We start from the raw sequence: 7736 nt of genomic DNA on the forward strand, positions 1-7736 counted from the left end.
AAAAAAAAAATCCTGAAAAATGTTAAAACTATTTGCTACATTGAGGAAGCAAATATTGTTTTGTTTATTCTTTTGACTTGTGGTGCATTCATTTTAGTACAAAACAAGATGACCTCTTGCTCTATATCAGGGGTCTTCAACGTTTTCAGGCCAAGGACCCCCTAGCTGAGAGAGAGATGAAGCAGGGACCCCCTACTATATTGTATAACATTGTGTTTCAGATTAAAGTTTTTTTTTTTTTACTTAGTCTGCCCTTTTTTCCAAATGCCAAAAATAGCCGATCAACAAGCTCACAACGCCTTGCAGCACGAGGCGTTGTGAGCTTGTAGATCTGCTATTTTTGGCTTATGTTCCCCTCAGAAAAATAATTCTAGGGTTCAAGTGGTTAAGGGGAAAAAAACTAAATCCTATCACACAAAGATTTAGCGGACCCCCTGTAGTAACTCTGAGGACCCCCTGGGGGTCCCGGACCCCCTGTTGAAGACCCCTGCTCTATATAATAATGATAATAACAATGATAATAATAATAACTAAATATTTTTCAATTGTGTTTTCAAGCTTCTTGGCCACTGCAGACAGCTACCAGACCATAGCTGGCAGCTACCGTGTGGGCATCTCCACTGTGTCTGGGATAGTGCCAGAGGTTGCCAAAGCCATCTGGGAGTGTCTGGTTGGTGACTTCATGGCTGTACCCACCACAGATGACTGGCGTGCCATCGCTGCTATACCTACCAGCGACGTTGGAACTTCCCAAACTGTGTCGGAGCCATAGACGGGAAGCATGTCGTCATCCAGGCCCCGCCCCGGCAACCGGTTCACAGTTCCACAACTACAAGGGGACTTTCTCCTTGGTCCTCTTGGCAGTTGTGGATGCTGATAAAAGCTTCCGGGTGGTCGACGTCGGCAGCTATGGAGGTTCCAGCGACGGTGGGATTCTGGCACACTCTGCCTTTGGTCAGCGTCTGGTGGATGGCACCCTCTACCTCCCTGAAGACGCTCCGCTTCCTGGGGCATAAGACTTGGGCCGGCAACCCCATGTCTTTGTGGCAGATGAGGCCTTCCCTCTTCGCCGCAACCTCATGCGGCCATTCCCCGGGGATCACCTCACCAGGAAGCAGAGGGTCTTCAACTACCGGCTGTCCCGTGCCAGACTGGTGGTGGAGAACGCCTTTGGCATCCTGGTAAGCCAGTGGAGGATGTACCATCGGGTCATTCCCCTCCACCCAGACAATGCAGATGCCTGCGTCAAGGCCACGTGCATCCTGCACAACTTCATGAGGAGACGCACCAGCCGTGGACCTGCTGCTGCTCGACCACCAGCTGTGGACCTGCACGTGGAGGGAGAGACTCCGGGGCTTCGTAGGCTTGGCAGAGTGGGCAACAACAACGCTGCACGAGAGCCCCTCTTCAGGAGAGAATGCTTCACCTCATTCTTCTCTGGAGTGGGTGCTGTTCCTTGGCAGGATGACGTGGCCTAGTCCAACACAAAGGCTCTTTTAAGAGCCATCCCCATATTCCAATGAAAGAGTATAATTCTATTAAACGTATGAAAACCCCCCTTTCCTAAAGAAATTCCATTAAGTAACAAGTATGCACAAGCACATAAAAGGGCCACTCTTATTCAGATGAAAGAGCAGGTAATTCTACACCAGTACATGTCAAACTTTCCTAAATATGTAGAATATGCACAAGCACACATGGGCCTTTTAAGAACCGGCCATTTTCAAATAAATGTAATATTTTGAGTATTCCTGGCACACTGAATAAATTGTTTGGTAGAGGGAATCACTGTGCAATGCAGTTATGCAAGAACATGTTTAATAACAATACAAAAATAACATCTGCATTCAAGTACTGTGTAACAATTATGAGGTATTTTAACTTTATTGGAGTACTTCCAATTTTCAATACTTCTACTTCTTCTACTTCTCTTCTTGAAAAGTTAAAAAAAAGGAAACAAACAAAATAAATAGCCGACCTACAAGGTCACCAAACAATAGTGCAAAAAAGCCTTGCCACAGGTCAGAGGAGAATGTACAAAAGGCTTTTGTTCTCACTTGTATATCCCCACATTGCACCTTTCAGCTCAATCTCAGTGTCAACACTTTCCAACGAAAGTTTGTCAGTGAGATCAAAAGATGCGAAGAGATGGAGAGGATTCTTGGTAAGGATACACAATACACATATAACTTTTTAAATTTGAAGGACCCCCATAACTCAGAGTTACAGGGTCCATTTAGAACCCTCTCAAGGAACACTGTGGGTCCCAGACAGTGGACCACACTTTGAGAACCACTGCTCTGAGGTTCATTCAATTGAGGACCAATGACCCAAGGGGTCATAGTAGAGCTTGCCTGGATACAGATTAGGCTCGGCAGTATCATTCCTATCCTCAACTCTCTTTGTATTATCTGTATTTGTGTTACAGTGATAACTGAAAAGATTACCATATGTTGACAGATATACTCTATCTTTTACAGGATACCTTTTGAGGGAAATCAAAAAAGCTGATATACCACTTCCAGAAGGAGATGTGAACCCAGTTGCTCCACTGCCCCCTGCATTTCCCCTATCTGTCTTGCAGCGTGAGCCCTTACAAGTGCAGTATGAAGAGTTTCCCTTCTTGGAAAAGGGCACAATGATGGACTACAACAGCATGCAGAGGCTTGGAGCCAAACTGGGGTGAGGGACTATACTGCAAATTATCATCATACCTTGTTAGTCCAATCTTCATCTTTTGATGATTTGTCATACCTGAATGCCCTATTTTATACTTTGTTATTTGACATTGTCATGACATTGTGAAAATAGCTGATCCACAAACTCATAATGCATCGCAACACGCAAGCTTGTAGATCTGCTATTTTATTAAGAATTTGGAACATAAGCCTTTAACCCATAAAGACAAAGCCATCACTCTGTGCCACGCTATGAGCTTGAGCTATGAGCTTGTAGATCAAAGACTAAAGATTAAAGACACATTTTTTACTCAAATCTTTGCTTCTGGGGTTCCCTGGAACAAAACTATTCTCAGATGCGGGTCCATGGCCAAATACATACATTTTGGGGGTCCTTGACATGAAAAAGTTTGAGAACCACTGATATATTATTGCAATATAACTTCCTTCAAAAAACTGTTAGGATTTAGAACACATTTGTGGAATCCCCCAGAATAGCAGATCTATAAGCTCATAGCGCGGCACTCGGTGCAGCGTTATGAGCTGGGAGGGGAGGTGTAGTGTGTACTGGGAGGGGAGGTGTAGTGTAGCCTGGCATTGGCCAGACCGATAACATGGATTCACTCTCACGTTCCTCCCCGGAATCAGTCTGGACTTCGGCGCAAGGGAGCAAGTATGAGAAATCATCAATGCATTTCAACTGCGTACAACAGTGAAAAGCATCCAAATCATTTTCTGATTTCTCATACTCACTCCCTATGGGCCGAAGTCCAGACTGATACCGGGGAGGAACGTGAGAGTGAATCCACGCTATCAGTCTGGCCAATGCCAGGCTAGGTGTAGTGTGTTTTGCAGGGGAGCTGTAGTGTGTTTTTTTTTACAAAAAAAAAAGCACACTACAGTCCTTTCTCTCCCAGTTCCTTGAACAACTGATCGTTGACTGCCTGCAGTATGTTCATCTTTACCACAGCCTTCCCCCTGGCCGACAACGTCTTCACCGTGTGGGCAATGCCCAGAAAGTAGTAGTCGTCCCCATCCAGAGCCTGCGGAACAGTGTGAGGGACAGAGGGCCCAGCGGTCTCCGCCATTGCAAACACCAGACTCTCCTGGAAGGCCGTCATGTTCTGGTGCTGGGAGTTGGCCTGATGCCGACGCACCTTTCGGGGCACTGGGATGTACTCCTCCTCGTCCGATAGCTCCAAATCTGGCTTGTCCTGGGTCTAGAACCGGGCGATACGGACAAAATGAAATATCACGTTACTTTTGGTACTTTTCATGTAGACACGGAAGGCAGAATGTTTATATACGTCATTCACTCTCCCCGGACCCCCCCCCCCCCATTCGCTTACAAGCCTATACAGTTGTACTCCCTTAAGGCAGTACGTTCAACCTCTTGTCATTCTCATTCGCTACAAGCCAACTCACTCACGCCCTCACACCCACAGTGCAACTCTGGCGGGTCATTTAAGCAGCGTCTGCTCTCTGTTCATTCATGCTTAGCTGTCATTGCAGGTTGTACAGCTGTAGGTTTTCAAATTCCGGCCTCCTCCCTGTGACATTTAGTTCATATTGTTATAGGTTGATTCTGTGTATTGTACTGTGGTTCTATGGATTATACTATGATTCTGTGTATTGTACTGTGGTTCTATGGTTTATACTATGATTCTGTGTATTGTACTGTGGTTCTAAGGATTGTACTATGATATGTGGTAGTTCAATTAGGCATTGAAGGTTCAATGTTTATGTAAAACTGTATTTATGCTCTGCTCTGGGGGTTGTGTGATTGAATATCTGTGACATGTTTGCACAGGGAATCTTTAATATCACAAGAGCAGAGTCACACCGCCAAACTTGAATGCAATATCATTGCATATATGGTAAATGGTTAATATGGTAATGGTTAATAAACGGTAAATGGATCATTAATGGTCTCACTACGTGTCGCGACCTGTGTGCGACATGCTTCCATAGAAGACAAATGCTGCCTTCTATGGAATCAAAATGACTGCAATCAGTCGTAGCGACTAAGAACTTTGATGTATGTGAATACATCCCAGACAATATCTAGTCTCTCCAATATCAATGCAATAATTACATATTTCCCAGCCCTTACCTGGGTTTCTGGGATGTCATCTTCTGAAAGGATGCTGGGGTCCTGGGCAGCTGGAGGAGGTGGTAGGGTTGTAGTGCCCTCGGGAGATGGAGATCTACATGTACAGAAAAGAACTAAAATAAATCAGGCCAGAAGGAAACACTAACCATTCGGTCACAAAAGTACATTGTAAGCAAGAGAAATTTAACCAATTAAACCCTCGATACTTAGTAATCTTAACCTTTCACTCTGTGCTCTTTTTTTCCCCTCTACACCAATCCTCTTTGCTGAAAATAGCGCGAGGCGTTGTGAACTTGTAGATTTGCAACACTAACTTTTACTCCTATGTACCTGTACACAGGATGTAACAATAAAACAAACCTTGAAGGTAGGGTCACTGGGGTGACTGTGGGGTTTGTAGCTAGAGGGGGAGGTAGGCTGCTGCTGGTGCCCTGAGCTGTACACCCTGAACCTAGCTCCAATATGGGCTCTAGGTTCAGGGTGAACAAATCGGCTACTTGAAGTGGTTGGAAGGTGTGGGGGTGGGTAGCTGCAGGAAGGGTCCTCTTGCGGGAGGCAGTGGCAACAGCCTTTTTAAGTGGTCCTGGAGCCCGCACGACGCCGCTGGTGCCCTGGGAGGTAAATGTGCTGCTGTGCTGTGGTCCTAGTAGGATGTATGTAAATGAGATTTCTAAATAAGGTGCATGAGCATAGCAGCTGGTATCTGTTCCTAGACATTAGTGCAAGAACAGTTTCAGTGCATGTACATGAAGATTATGGTGCAGATTACCCTGGGGGGTAGCAGCGCTCATCTCCATGTTGCCAGTCGTGTCCCTTTTGTCAAGATGGTCCTCCATGAAGGACATGACTGTGGCAAATGTCCAGGTCTTAATGGGCACATTGGCCGAGCCACTTGTGCTGCAGTCCTTCACCAATTGCAGGTGCTTCTCGTAGCCCTCTTTCAAGGCCTTCCACCTTCTCATGCACAACTGGAGTTATGGCTGTTTATAGCCCAGCCAATAAGAATACAGAGGGGGCGGGGCTTCAGCAATTAAAGCTTGTCCCTATCGGTGGTCTAAGTCCAGATGCCAAATTTGTATTTGGTAGCATGCTGCAAACTGGACTTATGGCTGTTTAAAGCCCAGCCAATAGGAAGACAGATGGGGCGGGGCTTAATTAATTTCAGTTCGTCCCTATTGGTGGTTTTAGTCCATGTACAAAATGTGTACTCCGTAGCATGCTGCGAACTGGAGTTATAGCTGTTTAAATGCCGTGCTCAAACGGACGGACATAACATACGGACGTCAAGTGTGTGTGTGTGTGTGTGTGTGTGTGTGTGTGTGTGTGTGTGTGTGTGCGCGTGTGTTCGTGTGTGCAGTAGGCTGGGCTTGGCTTGTGTGTGTGTGTGTGTGTGTGTGTGTGTGTGTGTGTGTTGAAGTGGCGCATGTTTTGCTTCTTTGCCGTGTTCAAACATACGGACATAATATACGGACGGACGGACGGACACACAGACAAGTGGAAATGTAGAGCGGCTGGCACCGCTAAAAATAGATTTTTTTTCCCGGAAACCTGTCTGCTGCGCCTGCTGCGAGCAGGCTGCGAGCTGCGGGCTGACATTCTTTTTGGCTGAACGAGCTAGTCCACGCCTACTCAGGTCCTGCTGTGCTCTGATTGGCTAGAATTGCGCTTCAAAACGCCTACAGTTTCTAGGCTTCAAAAACAAAAGCTTCAAAGCTCGGGTCTGGGGAGAAAAAAAGCACGCCTTTCCATTTAGGCGTTTAAACGCTCATGAAACATTTGAAAACGCCAATTTGCATAGAGATAACATTGAAAATAGAAGCCAATTCATTGTTCAGCTTCAAGCCGGTGTGAACGCGGCATAAGTCTTGTTAGACCAATACCAATAAAGTGATTATTATTTGTATATTTTTTTTTACCTGAAAGAGTGCTGCACCTCTCCTCCTTGTGTAGTAAGGTCAATGTTGACACATCAGCCTCCTCTAACTGTTCCTCTTTAATCTGTGGAAGTTGTGGTTCCTCCTTGACCAGACAGGGACTCCTCTCCTCATGTCCAGGGGAAACCTCTTTATACACAGGAGGAGAGAAGTGGTAGCATCAACACAGCAGAACTCAAAATGATTTTCTCATTGGATTAGAGTGATTCTCCAACTTGTTTTGAAACAATCACCAATGTTCTCATATGGTCTCTCATTTCATATCAAATCATGCCATTTCTATCAAAAGCGTCACACGTCAAAATATAAATGAGCCTATACTTGTACTAGGCTTGGGCAATATACCGGTAATATCGTATATCTCGATATCTAAAGACAATATCGGTATTATAAAAAATACTGCATTACCGTCATTATACTGTATTTTATTAAATAAAAAAAATAATAAAAAAAAAAGTTTTGATTATTATTATTATTTTTGTACCTATAAATGTATAAATTACTTTTTTCTAATAACTTTTTTACTTTTTCAGTTTCATTTGAAACAACAACAAATTGTAATTAGTGACGCTGACAGCTGAATTTTATTACTGGGACGAGCGGAGAGGCGGTTACGTGTCAACCGGCTTCTTACAAGGCAGAGCCTGCTTACAGGAAGGTAAACAAAACATGATGGCGGAGAGAGAAACAAGTCCTAGTAAATTGGTGTCTAAAAAAATTGCTGGAAATGCTTCTGTTTGGCAGCATTTCGGTTTCCAGCCGAATGAAACAGGAGAACCAGATAATCCCGATGTGGTTGTGTGCAAGCTTTGCATGAGAGATGTAAAAGCGAAAGAAGGAAATACGAGCAATTTGCAATGTCACCTGGAGAAGAATCATGCCCGTGAAGTGCTTTTGCTAAAGTGAAAAAATACAACCGGGATAGTCAGCGGTGGAAAACATGCACCCGTGCTGTGACCAGGTACCTGGTCAAAGAGATGGTGCCTTTCTACACAGTGGAGAAACAGTCAT

The sequence above is a fragment of the Gymnoscopelus microlampas genome, assembly GCF_963454915.1.
Source record: "Gymnoscopelus microlampas genome assembly, chromosome: 5".
Taxonomy (NCBI): Eukaryota; Metazoa; Chordata; class Actinopteri; order Myctophiformes; family Myctophidae; genus Gymnoscopelus; species Gymnoscopelus microlampas.